Below are 6,344 nucleotides of genomic sequence, written 5' to 3' on the forward strand. Positions count from 1 at the left end.
CCCTCCCGGCTGGGGGAGGCCGCCAGGACCAAGCCTCACCGCGGGGCTGCCCCCGTGCTCGGTGCAGAGGGACCAGCAGGACGCGGAGCGAGGGCGACCGCTCCCTCCAGGCTGGGGGGAAACTGAGGCGCGCTCGGGGCTCACGGCACCGCTGCGGCTGGGAAGGGGCCCAGGYGTCCCGGCCCKGACYGCTGCCGCCGGGCCCCCACGTCGGGGCCGGGGCTGCAGGCTGAGCGCCGCTGGAGGCCGCAGAGGTGCGAGCCGCTCTCGGCCCCCAAAAGCAGCGCGGGCAGCAGCCCCGCAGCGCTCAGCGCCTTTTCCGCGGTGGCTTTTTGTGCCTGGTGCCAGCTCCCCCTCTTCCCCCCCCCTCCAGGCAGGAGGCCCCGGTGGCACCGCGCTCGCCCCAGCCCTCCGCTCGCTGCTTCGCCTGCAGCCCGTGGGTGCCCACCCCAGCCTGGGCATTGGGGGCGGCTCTAAGGGGCCCGCTGCTCCCCGGCCGTTCCCGGCTCCGGCTCTGCGCCGTCGGGGCAGAGCTCGGGCCAGGGCGTCTTCTTCCAATGGCCATGGAAGCGCAGCTGGAGGCAGCTCGAGGGGAGCTCCCTTTTCCCATGCGTTGCGGGGGGAAATGCCACCAAAGCAGCACTTTTGAGTAGCTGCACGGGCTCTGCCAGGCGCCGGCCAGGTGTGAGGAGCCTCATGCTGCTGCAGGCTACTTGCTCAGGTCCCCATCCATCCACTCACCCACCCATCCATCCACTGACACATCCATCCACCGACCCATCCATCCATCCATCCAYCCACTCACCCACCCATCCACTGACACATCCATCCACCGACCCATCCATCCATCCATCCACCCACCCACCCATCCATCCACTGACACATCCATCCACCGACCCATCCATCCACTCATCCACCCACCCATCCATCCCTCCATCCACTGACCCATCCATCCATGCAGTGCAAAAACCCCTCGGTGGGGGCCATGCAAGGCTCTAATTTACCTTCCCCCTGTGTGGCTTGGGGGTGAGGGTAGGAGGTTGATTAATTGCTCGCTCAGCAATGGCTAATTAGCAGGTAGGTGCTGCTGCAGCGGGCAGGCGATGCGAGTCTTCCCCCCCCCCCCCCCGAGGGCGGCTGCAGCCCGGGGGGGGAGGGGGCGGAAAGTGGCTTTTTCCCTTGCACTTTGCTTGCCCCCCCTTGTCCCGGGCTGACAGTGGCTCTTCCGGACCGCGGAGGAGAAACACCCCGGGCTTCCTCGCCTGGGGTGCAACGAGTTGTGCCGTGCTCACCTGGCCAGAGCCCCCCATCGGGCAGCCGCAGGTGGGTTAATGAGGGCAGGCGCCTCGTTGGAGGCTTTTTAAAAAAATTATTTTACGGTGTGAGGGGCCATGAAGCCTGGGCCGCGTCCTGCAGCTCTGGCAAGCGGCGGGAGTGAGCGTCCCGCAGGCCCCAGGCCGGGGGCTCTGCGCTGCATCCCCGTGCGCCCTGTGCCCCCGGCTGGGACCGGGGCCGGGGGACGTCCCCCCGGCCAGCGCTCCCGGCCCCGGCCGCCCCACATGGGGCGCGGTGTCTGGCTGCTGCTGGGCACCTCTGGGTGCCGAGGCCTCCCAGAGGGAYGTGATTTATTGCCTGCGGGTCAATGTAGCTGCTCCATTTAGAGATGCGATTTGTGTTTATTTGCTGATTTTAATAGCTAAGTCAGTCTGGTTTCTCTCTGGGAAGCTGCTCTCCTGGCACYGAGAGCATCTCTGGCTCGTGGTGAGGCCCCTAAACTTGTGGGTGTAGCGCTGATAAGCATCTTGCAAGCTTCACTTCCGTCGCTTCAATGAAATCGCCACCAAAAAGGAAGGAAAAAAATAAAGCAAATTGAAGAGTATTAAAGAATAAAGCAACGGAGAAAAGTCCTGGTGCGGGGGAGTTGCCCTGTTCTCCTGTTGGCTGGGAAAAAGAAAATGCAAGTATGTATAAATAAACAAATAAATAAAGTGGGTAGTATTTGGGGGGATATTGCCACTTGCCTCCAGTTTGCTACGAGGCTTCTGCACCAGGCCGTGGGACTCTGCACGGGAGACGCTGCGTCAAGAGAAGCCGTGATGTTTTATTCATCATAAAAATACAGTGCTTTGTTTAAAGATTAATTTGAAAACCTGTTTAATTACTGAAGTGGCACCGAGCGGTGGGTAACGGACGGGTTTTGCGAGCGCGGTCGCCCGGCGGGGCTGGCRCTGGGTTTCACGGCCGCGCGGTGGCTGCTTCGACGGGCGCTGATCGCTGGGCTGGAGGATCGGGGATCTCCTGGGATTTACCAGGCAGCATCCGCCCCTCGATGAGCACCGCGACTGCGCTTCCGCCAGGGAAAAATCTATGCCGGCCTCGGCTGCCCGCTTGTGCTCCCAGGAAGGCGGCGTTTCGCTGCAAAGAATTAAGCCATGAATATTTTATGCCTGAGGATCCTTCTTTCTGGAGGTGGTTGCATGAATTATGGAAGAGCCGGGAGGAGAAGGGGAGCGTCGCGCCCGCGCCCTCGGCCGGCGGTGGAGATGCTCCAGGCTCGGGGCTGGCGGCGGGGCGAAGCCCAGGGTGGCGGGAGCCCCGTGTCCTCCGTGGGGGGAACAAACGCAGAGCAGATGATGCCGGGAGTGACAAACCGTTGTAAAACGCGCGTTAAAATGTCAGCGCTGGCCGTGCCGCCTGCGCCAGCTTGGCGCGCGCGTTCTTGTTAGAAAGTTGCCTTTATTAGTTAATCGAGCAAAATCCGCCATTGCTGGAGCTTCCGGGACCGGATAACGTGCCAAAAAAGACAGATTTTTTTTGGGGGGGGGGTGGAAACAAGCAGCTTTTGCTGGTGCTTTCGTGTGACCGAGCCCTGAGTCGGGCTGGATCCACCAGTGCGCCGAGCTGTGCCGGCCTCTGCGGGAGGCGGCGCGGGATAGCCCAGCCGGTCGTCTCGGGCGCTTGCTTTCCTCCCCGGYGCTCCTGCCGTTAGGTGGAAGTGTTGCAGAGGAGAAGAGACCTGGCGCTTCCCGAGCTCTGGGCTCGCAGAGCAGCTCCAGCGGATGCCGAAGGTGCCGCGAAAGCCGGACACGATCCCSTTCTCCTCTTTAAACACGGAGCTAACGAGGGATAAAGCTGCACGTGAGCCAAAGGGGGGAAGTTTTAGGATTAATTCAGCCCGGGAGAGAGGAGGAATCCCTGATGGGTGGCTTCACTCTTGCTGGTAATTCCCATTTCTCAAGCTGGAAAATCCCTCTCTTGGTGGCCAAAAATGCAGRCGTGGTGCCCCGGTGCCCCCTGTGCAGCCTTCGCCACGAGGAGGAGGAGGAGGCTCCCGGCCTGCGAAGCAGCAGACGAATCATCCTTCTTTCACTGCAAATCCCTCTCTTTTTTCCCCCCCCCTCGTTCTTTAAAATGCAACTCTTTCCGCAGAAATCTGGTTAGTCATGAAGCATATAATGAGTTTTAAATATATATAAAATGGTCTGACATTCGGCATCCCATTATCCCCGCTCCTCGGGAGGAACGTGGACTGGATGTGTGAATGTTGATCCAATAAGAACGCAGTCAGTACCATTTTCACTCTCCAAAATATCCGTATCTATTACCCATATTCATGTGCTGTTTGTGTGTAGGAGTGCCTCTTTCTTGCAGAAAGAAATCCAAGGTTGGATTTTGGATTTTTTTCTTTTATTTTTCGGGGGTCAGTTATTGATGTCCTTTTTGGGCATGCCGAATTATTTCGTAGCTTGTTTTCGGTTTACATTTCCGCCCCGCCACCCCCAGCGCTCCCCCGGGTGGGTCGCGGCTCGGCTCTCGCTGCCCCGCGCGGGGCCGCTGCTGCCGGGGCTGAGCCCGGTGCCCCGCGGCCGGCGCTGCCCGGCCCCGGCAGCGAAACCCGGCTCCRAACGAGCATCCGGCCGGCGAAGCTCCAGCGGCGGCTTTTTCCCTGTCCTTTCTTTGAGACTTGCTCCTCCACCTGACGTCAGTGAAAACCTCGCTCCTTTTGCTGTAAAAAACCCCCGGGGAACAGGACAAAAGTGGCAGCATGTTCTTCTTTCTTTCTTATTCCCTCCCGAATACTTTTTCTCCTTTTTCCTCCTTTTTTTTTTAAGGTCTTTAAGTCGCTACCGCGGCGCTGGCACTGGAGAGGAGAACTCGACCTGCCGAGACTGCGTGTCCCTCYGCGGGCCCCCCCGGGCGAGCAGGACGCCGCAAACACGTCCCCAGTGCCGGGCGCTCCCCATTTTGCTCTGCAAACTTTAAATACCCATGAAGACAGTTCTTGCTGGGACCCCTGCTTTTTAATTGTATAGCTGTTGGAGCTAATTATAGTTCTATTAATAATTTGCTTTGCATTAAGGATTTGTTCCCTCTGCCTTCCTAATGGGGAGGGAATTAAATCCGAGCCCAAGCCAAGCGCGGGTGCTGGAAACGCGACCTGCAAACCGGAGGGCCGTGCGTGTCTGTCATGTCCCAGTCTTTCTGACTCGCATGACCCGGGAAGAGGAAAGAGGAGGTGGCGGCTCTGCCATAAATTATTCAAGTGCTTCTGCAGAGCCAGAGCATCCAGTCTGCAAGCTGCAGTTTCAAGTTTTCCTACATTCAAAGAATGTAGGAAAACTACCACATCTCTCGGGTGGTGTCCGATGATACGGGCAGTGCATGCGGTGACCGTCCTGGCTGGAGGGGAGCCAGGGCGGGAGGGGGTCGCTGCCGCTCTCCCGCTGTCACCGGGATGTCCCCTGCCCTCCTTCCCACCCCACTGCTGCCTCTTGGCTGTTCCCTGTTCCCAGGATGTCGCCTGCGTGAGCCAGGTTTTTAAATGTAAATTGTATTTTGGCGTTCTTGATGGGTTGCACACTGTTGTGGCTGCGTGCATGGGGGTTTGCTGGGTCGCGCCGCTCCCGGGGCTGCCCTCCATGCACGGGAGCACAACAACACCGCGAGCCGCTCCAGCTCCCCCCGGGAGCGAAATCCCCGCGGCGCAGCTCTCTGCGGGGGACAGAGCTCTGGGCATGATCCCGCGAGCGCCCAGCTCCATGGGCTCCATGCGAATATTGCCACTTATTTTAATGGCAGGCGGGCGGCCGGCCAGGTTCGTGGCAGAGTGCGTCTCGCTCGAGAGCGCGGAGCGTTTCCAGCCTCCCTCGAAGGCCTGGCCGGGGCTTCATGCTGGGAGCTGGGCAGCACCGAGCTTGCAGAAAACCAGCCTTCCTCCGGAGTCCTAAACACGGGCTGGGCACCGCGCTGAGCCCTCCCAGCTGGGACTCGTGGGGGGTCTGCCTGTCCCCGCAGCCGCGTGAGGAGCGTGTTGGTATTTTGCTGTGACATGCATTTCCCCAACTCTTCCCCTAGGCGAAGACGAGGCTGCAAATGCTCCTCGGAAGAGCTGTGTTTTGCAGCTCGGTGGTTAGAGGGGGCAGGAGGAGCRGCAGTGAGCCTTCCCGGTGCAGCCGGGCCCTCCCCGGCACCGCGGAGCAGGGCCCTGCTCCGGCCTCGCTCCGGTGACCGATTAGCTATCAGTCATTACCGTGATGGACTGGAACGGTTAATGTGCCAATGGCTATTACCRGGGGGCTGCGTTTTCCCGGGATTAATGAATCGATGCTCCGCACCAGCCTCCGTGGAGCCCCCGGAGCCTGGCGGGTCGCTTTGACCACGAAAGCAGGCGATGCGCCAGCCGTGCGCTCCACGGGCCGCGCGCCCGGAGCGGGGGGTTCGTGATGCATTACAGGCACCTGGAGGGAAGGGCGACGGGGGGGAGACGTGGCCCTGGCAAGAGCCTCCCGCCTCGCTGGTGGCTCGTAGGAGCTGCCCCCATGGAGGTGAATCCCGTGGAGCGCTGTGTGTGCCGTGGGAGCCGTGGCCTCCCTGCAGCCCGGCCCGGGGCACTGTTCCTGCGCCCAAACCTTGCACTCGATGCACTGGGCTCCTCTCGGGCGAGGGTCCTGCAGCGTTTTGCAAAGCGCTTTGCACCCGTTGTAGGTGTTGCGGTCTTCAGCTTTTGCAAATGCTGAAACCACGACACGGAGAACGTGGCCTCCTGGAAGCCCCTTGGGGTCCAGGAGGTGGTGGTGCTATTCAGCCCTGCTGCAACGGTCATGGCCATGACGGTGGCTGTAGGCAACTGGCACGGATAGGAGGAACGGAGGGTGATCGGTGCGGAGAGAAGGAAAGGACAGTTACGAGCAAAATAGATGCTAGTGTTCACGAAAGACCACGGGAGGAGATATCCTACGGGTAGCAGGGCGCGAGGTGGGCCAGGTCCGCCTTCCTCCCACTGGCCAGGGGTTGCAGATGCCCCAGAGCACCGTGTGCCCCAGCCCAGCTCGGGGACGGGGGGG

The sequence above is a fragment of the Rhea americana genome, unplaced genomic scaffold (genome assembly GCF_003343005.1).
Source record: "Rhea americana isolate MKP2758 unplaced genomic scaffold, rheAme1 scaffold_321, whole genome shotgun sequence".
Taxonomy (NCBI): Eukaryota; Metazoa; Chordata; class Aves; order Rheiformes; family Rheidae; genus Rhea; species Rhea americana.